Below are 14,502 nucleotides of genomic sequence, written 5' to 3'. Positions count from 1 at the left end.
ACCCCTTTTCATCTTCTTTTTCAGACCGCTCTGTCATCCACCTCCAGGCTCCTTTGCCCCCCCCCCCCCCCCCCAGACCCCTAGGTCCTCCCCTGGGATTCTCTGCCACCCGCGCCCCCCCCCCCCCAAGTGCTCCTTTAGGCTCCTCTATCCCTCAAGACCCCTAAATCATTCTCCAGAATTCTCTGTTGTCCCCCAGATCATCTAAATCATCCTCAAGACTACTGTGCCTCCTCCTCTGGACCCAACCCCTAAATCTACTCCAAACTCCTTTGTTTCCCCAGAACCGGAAGTCCTCCTCCAGACTCCTCTGTCCAAGCCAAAGCCCATCGTAAGTCGTAATCTAGGCTTATCTGTCCCCACCAGGACTTCTCTTCCTCCAGACTCCTTTGTCCCACCATAGATCCCTCTTCCCTGGGGCCCCTAATTGCAGCAGTCATACAATATACTTACATGGTTGTTCTCCTGCTCAGAGTGGAGCTGCCAAGGCATAAACACGTCAGGAGCAGTAGCAGACGTGCACGTGACACATCTGCCCTAGCAGTCATTGCTGCTAGTAATATGTCCTTGCCCCAGCTGGGCCCAGAATGGAGGCCCCCTCCAGAGCAGCCAGAGCCACAAACTTTTATTACAAAAAAATAATTTGCTTCGGGACAGGCGGTTGGCCCGGTGGACAGTCGGGCCCACAGGGAAATGCCTGCTGTGCCCAATGGGTTTCTATCATGCTCTCCTTACCCTCTTGAAACATGTTTCCATAATATTGTCTTTTCTTTTCCCCCAGATTACACAAATTTAGTCATTTAAGTTTTGTCTGATAAGTTTTATGCTTAAGAGCCTTCCACCAGTTTTATTGCCAGTTTTTGGACTACGGTAATTTTAAATCATCAAGATAAAGATCTTGATGAATTAAAATTAGTTAAAAAAAATTGGCAATAAAACTGGTGGAAGGCTCTTAAGCATAAAACTTAGACAAACCTTAAGTATTCCACATATATTCTCACTAAAGCTCTACAAATGAGGTCACAATCTCCCTCTTTCTACTGGTATACCTCTAGCTATGTACCCGAATACTCGACTAGTTTTCCCTCCCACCCGGCGACCCTACTGACTCATTTTGAGGCTGTCAGAAATCCCTAACCCCAAATCCTTTTCTTCTTAAAAGCAGAAAACCCTACTAAATAATTAAAAATTACTTGTCATTAGGAAAAATCTTTGAGATGTCCTAGCAACAAACGTCCAAACGTTTTGAAAGCCATAACAAAATTCCCATTGTAAACATATGGATCAGCTGTGCCATCTCATTCCCGCCAACTACACAGAAATACTGTATATGAACAGGTTCTATTCTTTGATTATATAGGGAGTTGCAATATCCCTATGCAGATGCCCTATTCTGCACTGTTGATCTACATGCTGCAGACACTCTTAAGCAGGGAATATGGCTGGACTCCAGGACATCTTTCTGAAAAGACAACACTAAAACTTTTCAATCGCTCGCTCAAATTCTGTGCCGACTTCACAAATGTAAGCCCTGCAGTGTAAGTAAAGCCACTTGTGTTGCCTTGGAGAGATGTGGATTGTGAGAACACTAATAGGATGGGTGTGGACTGAAGAGGGATTAACCCAAGTCTCAAGGATATCACCAACTTGATTCTAAATGTGACACTTCTCCAGGATAGAGGTGGCTACACCCATCTCAGAATACAGCTCAAAAAATGTAAAGATGATGTGAAGGTGAAATTAACACTTTCCTTGCAGAAGATGATGGTGTAAACACTTTCTTTGCAGGGTATGATGGTGTAAATGCTGCTTCTCCAAGAGATATAACTTCACACTCAGACAAGTTTATTATAGATGGTAAGGGTGCGTTCACACGGCCGTCTGTCCCAGTTTTCTTATCCCTGTTTTGGTTCCTTTTTTGCAGGCTGTAAACAATGGGATTCTTTTACAATCTGTTTGCACCCGTTTGCACGCGTCTGCACTCATTTCCGTTTTTTTTTTTACGGCAGAAAAAACTGCATATGCAGTATTTTTCTTCCGTCCAAAAAACGGAAGAAAAAACGGATACAGTAAATTTAACATTGGAGACTATGGAAAACGGATGAGCCTTTAATGTCATCTGTTTGCATTCGTTTTTTAAATCCGTTTTTTTTTTTATCCCTTTTTACTTTTGAGCATGCTCAAAACAAAAAAAATTTTGGGGGGTTTATTAACTTTACAAAAATGGATACAAACGGATAACATCCGTTTGCATCCGTTGTTGTCCGTTTTTTTTAAGTCCGTTTTTTATTTTGACGGGAGAAGAACAGGACGTGTCTAGACGGCCATGTGAACGCAGCCTAAGAAACCCAGGCGATAAGAATGCAGCAAGAAATTCCATGAGACAGGAATAAAATAAATAAATTAAATAACATCTGGGAACCAACATTTGAGTTTCTTTTCTCCTGATGTAAATGGATTCAAAAACATGAACTCACAGTTCAAGGGATAGTTTCTAGTTCCAGTTGTGGGTTATGCTCACACCTTGTGGATTCGCTGCAACATTCCTGCTGCAGATTTTTATGCAGAATTAAGTACCAGCAAAGTGAATGGGATTCCATTCAAATGCTGTGTAAAAAATCCACAGGAAATCGGCAATGGAGTACCTGCACCAGGTCTGCAGAATTTGATGCAGATTTTATGCCGAGGATACAGAGACACAGAGACATCATAGAGAGACATCAAAAGTTTTTAAGCTCAGAGTCTGAGTGTTAAAGGGTTACTATCATTAAAAACACAAACAACTATTAACATGATGCCCAGACAAGTCAAAAGTTTTGATCATACCGGGTCTCACTCCTGAGACCTGCTGCAATCGTTAGTTATAAGCCGGGGAAGTTAGCGGCAGTGCACTACTCTCTACCCGGCTGTCAATTAAATCAGACCTTATCACTATAGTAGTCTATGCAGCAAACAAGGTTGGCTCTGCTGATGCGATCAAAACTCTCAGCAACACATCAAAAGTTGATTTTTTTTAGTAACCCTTTAAGACCCCGACCAATCAGTAGAGTGAGCTGGGAGGAGGGGGCACTTAGCACGTTAACTCCCATTTCTGTGTCACCTGCCCAGGACGGAATCGTAGTGCAAGTCTACGTGACCGTTCTGTTCACATAGGAACAGAGTGGGGAGAGAAGCATGTGGCTGTGTGCTTCTCCCCATGCTCATTCCACTGATCGGTCAATGTCTGAACACTCAGACCCTGATTGATTAAAACTTTGATATGTCTCTAATTTTATGTATGTTTTAATTTATTTCTGTAAAATTTAACTCAGGTGAACTGACAATTTTTGAGTGTGAACATACCCAGAGAGCATTTCCTAACAACTCCTTCCTAGGGGGACTTTTGTTGATATTTTTGCACTGCAAAGAGATTGCTGTGTGTTCTGATTTTGGCTCAAGGCCCTAAACCCTGATCCTCGAAGTAAGCTCCAGCAGCTGCTCTAAATCCAGCTGTACCACCCTGTAGAATGGAATTCAGGTATCCATGTCCCAGGAGACAAGTACTCATAACGAGAATAGAAGATGTTGCTCTAAAGGGTCCTTAGATAGTAGGTAAACACTGAATCGGTCACATCCAAGTCTCAGGGCAGGTTATTGTTTTAATAAGGGATGTACAATTATTAATGATATATAGGACTGTATGGTAACACCATGGTTGTAAAATAGGACTTTATTCTTTAATGGGGGCAATGGCAAATATCAATCATTTCTAGTATTTATCTTTTGACTGCCAGACATTGCTTGGTGTAACCAATGTCCACATTGTAGGGTGTCAAAGGAAATTTACAATGACATGTACAGGAGTCTTTTGGGCCTCTGAAATTCCATATGTAGGCATAAATACAACAGCGAAGCCTATAGAGTCCACACGGATCATGTCATTCAATGTTTACATCTAGACAAAAAAACATGTCCTGGTCATGGGCCGATCACACAAATGCAGGCAGAGCTCTAAAAACTGTACTGCAACTCTAGGAAGCAAGGCAAGCAGAGAACTTAAAAAAACTGGAGGTTATAAAAGGGGTTGTCTGGGTTGCTTAGTAGATATTGGGCCTCATTTACTAAGAGTGTCAGGTTTTTACTAGTGGGAAATGTTGTTTCAGACTTGCAGGATTCCCCCCTATTTACTATTGGGAAAAGTCGGGAAAATTTTCTGACCAGCTTTTTCTAGGTGGAAATTTCCAGTCATTTATCCACAGGATTTTCTGTGAATTCAATGGTAAATCGGTCGGGTTGTGAAACCACGCCCCTTTTGGACCAGCCACGCTCCCTTTGCAACAGACCACGCCCCCTTTTCGACTTTTCGCAGTGCAATGTCAGGTTTGTCGGATTTTCCAAGTGCAGACTGTCGCACACTGGCGCAGACATGTCGCAGACACTAGCCCTTATTTACTAAGAGTGTTGTGTAGGTTTCTTTGTGGGTTTTTATTCCCTTCAATTTATTTTCCACAGTATTTACTAAGGTTTCCCTACATTTTCCATTTTCCCTACACTTTGCTTTTTTTTACACCTGCTCTGATCTGTAGGGTTTTCCTCAGCTCAAATCCACCCCATTTAATGTGGAAACCTTAGTAAATATGTTGGGTGTTTGTGAAAATGTCGGGAACACGCCCCTTTTCAGAGACAACGCCCCCTTTTCGGGTTTTCTTAGCAAAATGGAGAGTTAGTCGGGGTTTTTTCAATTCTGGCGCAAATTCTGGCGCAGACAGAATTTCTGGCGCAATGAGACAGAATCTGGCGCACAACCCGACAAAACATGAGGGCCACTCTGCGCCAGAATAACCCGACAAAAACTGGTCGGTTTCAGCTTAGTAAAGGCCCATTATGTTTCCTTGCACCCTGACATTCTGGTTCCTAGCTCCTGCTGACACGGCTCAGTAGTTACCCCTTGCTTGAAAAGGGATGGGCTAAATCACTGGGGATGTGCAGCACTCCAGACAGCCCTTTAAAGAGTCACTCCGAGCAGCTGTTGTTGCTTGCTATCCGTGCAGATTAGCTATGTGACTATCCAAATCCTCAATGTAAGTCTTAAGGGTATGTTCACAGGGCAGAATGTCCCTGCAGACATTCCTCAGCAGCAGAGTTCCATTGATTCCAATTGGAATTCTGCTGCACTGTTCAAATGGTAGACTTTACGTGGCAAATTCCGTTTCCGGTGTCTGCAAAAAGAATAGACTCTCTATCACTATACACACAGGGCTTTCCGGTGGCAGTCCTGTGTGTGCAGTGAGTTCTGGAGGCAGGGCCGCGTGCGGCGTGACTTCGACGCATGGCCCCACCTCCAAAACTCACTGCACACATTTGGCTGCCTCCGGAAAATCCTGTGTGTATGGTGATCAGGGATTACGCAGCGTATTTCCCGCTGCATCAGCAGATTTTGTGCGTGACATACTGTACCCTATAACTGATTATTTATGAATTTTAAACAATTAAAAGTACATAGCGTGAGAAAATAAAACAGATGGAGAAACAAAATACAGATCATGTAAAAATGCAAGAAATTTAGAGTGTAGCAAATCATCCAGAAATGCAGAAGTGAATTCTTTAGGCACAGTCCGGTGGGTGAGTTCAGGTCAGTGGGCAATCTCTACAATATGTGATGGCCTTGAGTAACATTTAGGGCACAACAAAGAATTACTGTAAGCGAGGACCTTATGGGTAATGTGGTTACACATTAGTTGTCCCCTAATAAGGATTAGTTAGTTATAGGAAGCAAAGTAGATGGTTGTACAAGGATGAGAAAAAAAAAGAAAGTAGTCCGATAATAGAATAAAAAGAGAAAAAAATAAACGCTCATGGCCAGGTGCATCACATCAACCAACCTCTGGGACTATGTAGCCCCAAGATTTCATCATATTCCTCCCATAACTTCCAAATCCTCTGGAGACTAGGCAACCTATTATCAATGATAGCTGAGAGACGCTCCATCCATCTGCCTTCTGTAATTGTGTATAATATAGCTTGTACATGTGGAGTCTCCATACGCTTCCACCTTTGAGCTATGAGACATTTTGAGGCCATTAAGATACAGTGCTTTGCAAAAGTATTCACCCCCCCCCCCTTGACTTTTTTTTCGTATTTGGGTGCCTCACAACCTGGAATTAACATGGATTGTTTGAGGATTTAGATAATTTAATTTACATAACATACTCACAACTTTGAAGATATTTTTTTTTTTTTTTTTTTTTTTTTTTTATGTCATGGCCGTAAATGTTGGCACCCCTGAAAATTTTCAAGAAAATGAAGTATTTCTCACAGAAAAGGATTGCAGTAACAAATGTTTTGCTATACACACGTTTATTCCCTTTGTGTGTATTGGAACTAAACCAAAAAAGGGAGGAAAAAATAATCTAATTGGACATAATGTCACACCAGGCTCCAAAAATGGGCTGGAATAAATTAAAGGGGTAGTCCAGTGGTGAAAAACTTATCCCCTATCCTAAGGATAGGGGATAAGTTTGAGATCGCGGGGGATCCGACCGCTGGGGCCCCCTGCGATCTCTCTGTACAGGGCCCCGGCTCTCCGGCCTGATAGCGGGTGTCGACCCCCGCACGAAGCGGCGGCCAACACGCCCCCTCAATACATCTCAATGGCAGAGCCGGAGATTGCCGAAGGCAGTGCTTCGGCTCTGCCATAGAGTTGTATTGAAGGGGCGTGTCGGCCACCGCTTCGTGTGGAGGTCGACACGCCCCCTTCCCGCGGGCTGTCGGGGCTCCGTACAGGAGATCGCAGGGGGCCCCAGCGGTCGGACCCCCCGCGTTCTGCAACTTATTCCCTATCCTTAAGATATCCTGAGTCACCACTGGACTACTCCTTTAATGTCACCTTTTCAAAATTGTGGAAAAATAAGATTGTTTCAAGCATGTGATGCTGCTTTAAACTCACCTGGGGCAAATAACAGGTGTAGGCAATATGAAAAGCACACATGAAGGCAGATAAAAAGGAGAGAAGTTCACTAAGTATTTGCATTGTATGTCTGTGTGTGCAACACTAAGCATGGATTACAGAAAGAGGAGAATAGAACTGTCAATATTTAAATGAAATGAAACACTACGACAGGATAGACCCAGGAGGACCCCACTGCTGACAGAGAAATAAAAAACAACACTACATTTTGCCAAAATGAACTTGAGCAAGCCAAAATCCTTCTGGTAAAACGTCTTGTGGACACATGAGACCAAGAAAGAGCTTTTTGGTCTTCTTCTACTGTTTACCGAAAACGGAATGAGGCCTACAAAGAAAAGAACACAGTACCTACAGTGAAATATGGTGGAGGTTCAATTATGTTTTGGGGTTGTTTTGCTGCCTCTGGCACTGGGGGCCTTGAATGTGTGCAAGGCAAAATTAAATCTGAGGATTACCAAAAAATGTTGGTTCGCACTGTACTGCCCGGTGTCTGAAAGCTGGGTTTGCGTCTGAGATCTTGGGTCTTCCAGCAGGACAATTACCCCAAACATACATAAAAAGGCACCCAGAAATGGATGGCAACAAAGTGCTGAAGAGTTCTGAAGTGGCCAGCAATGAGTCCAGATCTAAATCCCATAGAACACTTGTGGAGAGATCTTAAAATTTCTGTTGGGAAAAGGCGCCTTCCAATAAGAGACCTGGAGAAGTATGCAAAGGAAGAGTGGTCCATATTCCGGCTGAGAGGTGTAAGAAGCTTATTGATGGTTATAGGAAGCGACTGATTTCAGTGGCAATCATTTTGTCCAGCCCATTTTTGGAGTTTGGTGTGACATTATGTCCAATTTGCTTTATTTTTCTCCCTTGTTTTGGTTTAGTTCCAATACACACAAAGGGAATAAACATGTGTATAGCAAAACATGTTACTGCAATCCTTTTCTGTGGGAAATACTTCATTTTCTTGAAAAATGTCAAGGGTGCCAACATTTACGGCCATGACTGTATTTATTGTGAAGCAAATAGGACAAAATAACAGAAAAAGTGCATAACTACTCACCCCCCTAAAGTCAATACTTTGTAGAGCCATCTTTTACGGCAATCACAGCTCTTAGTCGCTTTGGATGAGCTTGCCACATCTTACCACTGGGATTTTTGCCCATTCCTCCTTGCAAAACTGCTCCAGCTACTTCAAGTTGGATGATTTGCGCTTGTGAACAGCAATCTTTAAGTCTGACCACAGATTTTCAATTGGATTGAGATCTGGGCTTTGACTAAGTAATTTCAAAACATTTACATGTTTCCCGCTTAACCCCTTGGGGACGGAGCCCATTATAACCCTAAGGACGGGAGCATTTTTTGCAAATCTGACCTCTATCACTTATGTATGTATTAATAACTCTGGGATGCTTTTACTTATAAATTTGATTCCGAGAAAGTTTTTTCATGACCTATTCTTCTTTATGTTAGTGGTAAATTTAAGTTTAGAAGTGAAATTGAGGGTGTTTATGTTGGTAATCCCCTATAATGGACCCGTATATGAAAACTGCACCCCTCAAAGTATTTAAAATGACATTCAAAAAGTTTGTTAACCATTTAGGTGTTTCACAGGAATAGCAGCAAGATGGCTGTAAAAGGTAAAAAGGCCCCCCAAAACTTGTAATTGATTTTCTCTCGAGTAAGGAAATACCTCTTACATGTGGATGTAAAGTGCTCTGTGGTGCACTAGATAGATAACAGCAGTCATCCCTGTCCAGTCCCCGAAATTCCCACGGGCGTACAGGTACGCCCTCCGTCCTTAAGTACCAGGACTGTTTTAGCAGTGTGTTTGGGGTCATTGTGCTGCTGAAAAGTGAACCTCCGTCCTAGCTTCAAATCATGCACTGTGGTATAGGTTTTGCTCAAGAATATCCCTATATTTAGCACCATCCATCTTTCCCTCAACTCTGACCAGTTTCCCAGTCCCGGTTGCTGAAAAACATGGTGTTCTTTGGGTGATGTGATGGGTTTGCGCCAGATATAACGTTTTCTTTGATGGCCAAAAAATAAAATTTTAGTCTCATCAGACCAGAGCATCTTCACCATACTTTTTGGGAGTCTCCCACATGCCTTTTCACAAACTCACAATGTGCTTTTTTGTTTTAGCTGAAAGTAATGGCTTCCTTCTGGCCACTCTGCCATAAAGCCCAACTCTATGGAGCGTATGGCTTATTGTCGTCCTATGTACAGATACTCCAGTCTCTGCTATAGAACACTGCAGTTCCTCCAGGGTTACCTTAGCTCTCTGTGCTGCCTCTTACTTTGTTTGAAGAGTTCCTTGGTCTTCATGGCAGTGTTTGGTTACTGATGCCTCTTGCTTAGGTGTTGCAGCCTCTGGGGCCTTTCAAAAAAGGTGTGTATATGTAATGACAGATCATGTGACACTTAGATTGCACACAGGTGGACATCATTTCAATAATTATGTGACTTCTGAAGCTAATTGGTTGCACCAGAGCTTTTTATGGGCTTCCTAACAAAGGGGGTGAATACATACGCAAATGCCAATTTTCTGTTTTCTATTTCTAAACAATAGTTTTATGTATATATTTTGGACTCCTATATATGTGGACCCCTACAATCTTCCTTACCAAGGATTGGACTTCTAGGCAGAAATGTCGCAATGAGGAACATTCCCAGAAGATATAGGGGAGGGTACCTATATCCGTACTGCATCTCCAACAATGGGGAGACAGATAAGGGAAGAGGTAGTAAGAATGGACTTTTCTATTCTCTTTGTGGATTTTGTTCGGAAATGCATTGCCGTCTATAAGATGGCGCATTTCTGAGCGGTCCTAGCACCCCCTGGTTCAGGCAAATGTACGAATTGTCCACACTTGTTTTTTGTGTGCAGACATTGCACACAATTTGCGCTCTGTGAGCATGGCCTTATAGAAATACAAAGAAGGCAGCGAGTAAGTCTACAATATATTCTGCTAAAATCATAACTCTTTCAATTTTGCACCTAAAAATCCATATTATGGCTTATTTTTTGCTCTTCTGCTGTTTACAACAGGTGGTGCAACAAAATAAACCAAATTTGATGTGATGATTGCAGGGGAATCCCATATTTCTGAGATCGTATAAGACAGACTGTAACGGGGCTAAATCCCTACATCGTGATTCATTCCAACCACCCGCCAAGGGCTTGTGCACAGCTGTACTGGACAGACTCCCAAGTTCTAGACAGAGAAAGTGGAGGATGAGGGAGGAAAATATTGTGACGTCTCCAAATCTCTTAACATCAAAAAGCCAGAAGGATGATGAGAAAGATCTGTAGCAAACAATAAATAGGTTACAGGACTACAAGAAGCAAGGAATGGATTGGAATTCTACAACCACAATGTAAAACAATGGGAAATGCCAAGTTTACCAGATACTTTAATTTTCTATTATGCAATTGCCTCTATAGTTTAATAAAGATTCCTTCCATACAGTTAAAAAAATACTGACTGACAAGTAAAAGTACAGAAACAGCATTAGGCCTCCCTTACATATGTTCAGCATCTTTTCCCTCTGGCCCTATAGAAAATGTGCTGGAGGGAAACTGATGCTAGAACTGATCTCGCTCATTTGAATAAGGCAGTTCACATTCATCCGGCATCTCAGTTTGGACGCCAGATGATTGGACCTGCATCGGACAGGGGAATGCATCTTTCTGCATTCCCCCGTCTGGAAAAATCAACTACTTATCTCCTGTGAATTGGGGATAACTTTTAATCTTGGGATAACCAATTGCTCCTCAGCATAACCTTTTCCTGTAGCTGATTTAGCACCAACATGTTCTGCTTATGGCATCTTCTAAATCTCTCACAACAGATAATGTTGGATTTCAACTGCTTGTCTGTTTTGCTTTCAAAGAGATATGTAACTGGCAGTGTCCTGCCTCCACTCTGCCCATTCAGAACACATGAACATTCCGTTGATCTGAATGTTCATGTGTATGGGGTGAATGGGAGAAAAACCTGTCAGCCGACAGTTATTGAAAGTGTATGTGACCTTTACTGTAAGGTTCTTTAGTGATACTACTGGAAGAATCTTTCTTCATGATCACTGCTTTTTTTATCCTTTATTAACATTTATAAGTAAATGATATTAGCAGCTCGCCTTAGTTATAATGCTACACTTTTTAGGCATGTTTGGATTACCATTACTTTAAAACTCTATTGACCTTATTTTGTTGTACTTTGAGTACTCATTCACTTAACCCCTTAAAGGGGTACTCCGCCCCTAGCATCTTATCCCCTATCCAAAGGATCCGCTGCAGCACCCCGCTTTCATTACTGCACAGAGCAAACTCCCTTTGGATAGGGGATAAGATGCTAGGGGCGGAGTATCCCTTTAAGGACCAGGGTTTGTTTTCCATTTTTGCACTTGCATTTTTTCCTCCTTACCTTTAAAAAATCATAACTCTTTCAATTTTGCACCTAAAAATCCATATTATGGCTTATTTTTTGCGCCACCAATTCTACTTTGTAATGTAATCAGCCATTTTCCCAAAAATCTACGACAAAACGGAAAAGAAAAATCATTGCGAGACAAAATTGAAGAAAAAACACCATTTTGCAACTTTTGGGGGCTTCCATTTCTGCGCAGTACATTTTTTGGTAAAAATGACACCTTCTCTTTGTTCTGTAGGTCCATATGATTAAAATGATACCCTACTTATAGTGGGGGATCAAAAGTTCGGGCACCCCAGGTAAAAATTTGTTTGGGCACCCTGCAGAATTTATAGCATTGCACTGCATGCAATTTTTGTATTGATCTGACTTGTTGATCTTGTTTTTTTTGCGTGTACGCCATTGACTGTGCGGTTTAATTAATGATATATTTTTATAATTCGGACATTTGCGCACGCGGCGATACCAAATGTTTCTTTTTATTTAAATTTTTTTTTTTTTTATGGGAAAAGAGGGGTAATTCAAACTTTTATTAGGGAAGGGGTTAAATGATCTTTATTAACTTTTTTTCCCCACTTTTTTTTTTGCAATGTTATAGCCCCCATAGGGGCTATAAAACTGCACACACTGGTCTTTTACATTGATCAATGGTTTATCATAGGAAACCATTGATCGATTATTCTGCCACTTGACTGCTCATGCCTGGATCTCAGGCATTGAGCAGTCATTTGGCAATCGGATACCAGGAGGCAGGTAAGGGGACCCTCCTTGTGTCGTACAGCTGTTCGGGACGCCACAATTTCACTGTGGAAATCCCGAACAGCCCACTGAGCTAGCCGTGGGTAGTTTAGTTTCAATTTAGACATGGCGATCAACTTTGAATGCCACGTCTAAAGGGTTAATAGCACACAGCACCGCGATCAGTGCCGCACGCCAATAGCCACGCCGTGGCCCCGCGTTATAGAAAGGTATCGGACTCAGGGCGTACAGGTATGCCCTTGGTCCTTAACATGTTAAACGAAATATAGTTTAAAAAAAATACATGAACTGCATTCAAAGGTGCTGCAAAAGGATTCTGGGTGTCGTCTGGCTTGTGTTCACAAGAATGTAGCGACTGAATGAGCACAACACTCCTATCAGCTACTGTATAATTTCTTACAGTGTGTCCACCTTACAGCATGGGCTCCTCCATTCGGCGGCCTCATTCATCTTTTGCACCTCCCTTCTGATAAATTTTTACAGCCCCATAAGTTGGTCCATCGGCTGTTTAATCTTTCTCGGAAGTTTCTTTCATCAATGTTTGCACTGCAAATCCTTGACCCTATGCAGATAAAACCTGAGAGTGAAAGACTCTCAGAAAGAAAAAAAAAAAGAAATCTGGAAAGAAGTAATTAGGTTTGTAAAACCGCCGCCTTTAACCCTTTGATTGACTGGCCTATCAAGGGCCTGGAATACAGGTTTCACATGGAACCTTGAGGGTTCAAGAGTTAACTCTGTAGACACACAACAGGGAAGTACAACAACTCTGATAAAATCCAGCCATAATGCTCTGCTGAGGGTTGCAATGCTGCAAAAGACATCTGCTGGATCCTAAGATTAATATTAAACTAACAAAATGGAATTGAACACTAGAGCTAGTAGACATTGGGGCAGCGTTCTGTCAGAGTAATTGTGACTATTATGTAAGTAAACACTGGTACCGCATGTTTTTAACTGCATGATGGAATCATGTTTTGACAATGAACTGGCACCAGATGGGCATTTATTTGCCGATTATTGACCATTTATGAGTATACAGAAGGTGCAATATATACTGAGGAGCAGTAAAATAAAGTGGGTCCAGGTGGCTCCCCCCTCTATAAAAGGTGTTCTACCACTTATCCCCTACTGTATTTCACTATCTTTGTGATTACTGTTCTCAAGATCCTAGAGGTTGAACGATCTATGATCAGACAGCTTTTACATATACCATGGATAGAAGATCAGTGTCTATGGTGGTAACACCCCTCTAGGGTTGAGTTTACATGTAGTTTTTTTGTCCTGAGGATAAAGGATAACTAGCATTTGTGAGCAATCTCCTTTTAAAGAAGACATGTGGCCAATCCCCAAACCCCCCCCACCCCCAAAAAATTATGAGATTTTATGACATGATCGTTAAGTAGCTAAGGGTATCCTGAGTATATACCTTTTAGTAGTTTCTTGATACACACTCCAGTTCCTGAGATATGAGGGTTTATAATTTGTATGAATATTTAGGGGGTCAGTCAGATGGGCTTTAACCTCAATTTAATAGTGGGAACAAATATCAGATGGTAAATAGCATGGATTATTCAGTCAGGGAGTAGGCATACACGCCCATCAGGCATAAACGCCCATCAGTGTACAACATAGACCCTCATATCTCAGGGCAGGCACATCAAGAAATTGTAAAAAAAAGGTGTCTGAGCAGAGCACCCTAAGCTATTTCATGGCAATCTCATTTTTTTGGATTGGCCACAAATCCTCTTTCAGTTTTTTACTGTGCAAAAGTAGTAAATCATAAAGCTATATACATTTTGTCCGAAGAATAAAGGTAACGTTATTTATATTGCATTGGGAGTGCAGTAAAGACAAAAAAACAGGATTACTATTTAACAATCTTTGGGAGAATTTATCAATGTTGTTTGCCAGTTTTTCAGGATAAAATGTTGCAAATTTTTGCACAAAATACACTCAAAACTCTCACCTCTCCTTAGAAAGTGGTGGAGGCTTAACATGAAGGAGATGTGGACTCCCGCAGCCCACCTCATTCACTATAATTAACGTAAGGCAATGCTGGGAGTTGTAGTGTTACACCAGCTGGACAACTATAAGTTGGTGTAGACTGATATAGATTGATAGACTGATATCACCTCTCAGTTTATCTTTACAATGAGAAAGACAGGAGTAATATGTAACACAGCCGTAGTTAACATGTAAATGGCTGATGGGTTGCATTGCAGTTGAGTGTAATTCTCACAAGGTCGAAGGTTAATCAAAAAATTGACCTGGAGCAGCAAAAAGTGCTACTCTCTAATCCCTATGACAATCTGACAAGTTGGCTATAAATATCTTCCTTTCCTGCACATAGGCAGAAGGCTCCAGCCC

The 14,502-nt window shown here is 41.8% G+C and overlaps 1 protein-coding gene across 34 annotated transcripts in view; it reads right to left on the bottom strand.

The window, feature by feature from the left end:
* LOC130297737 (general transcription factor II-I repeat domain-containing protein 2-like) overlaps positions 1 to 14,502 on the bottom strand; it is a 1,987,867-nt gene that overhangs the window by 436,135 nt on the left and 1,537,230 nt on the right. For 2 of the 34 annotated variants that reach the window (XM_056550567.1, XM_056550572.1), the window contains exon 16: positions 11,371 to 11,480. The exons of the other annotated variants lie outside the window; for them this stretch is intronic. The gene's annotated coding sequence lies outside the window, so the exon portion shown is untranslated. The remainder of the gene's footprint in view (positions 1 to 11,370; positions 11,481 to 14,502) is intronic. 34 annotated transcript variants of the gene reach the window in all.

This window comes from Hyla sarda, chromosome 13 (genome assembly GCF_029499605.1).
Source record: "Hyla sarda isolate aHylSar1 chromosome 13, aHylSar1.hap1, whole genome shotgun sequence".
Taxonomy (NCBI): domain Eukaryota; kingdom Metazoa; phylum Chordata; class Amphibia; order Anura; family Hylidae; genus Hyla; species Hyla sarda.
This window is presented reverse-complemented; position numbering and strand designations above follow the sequence as displayed.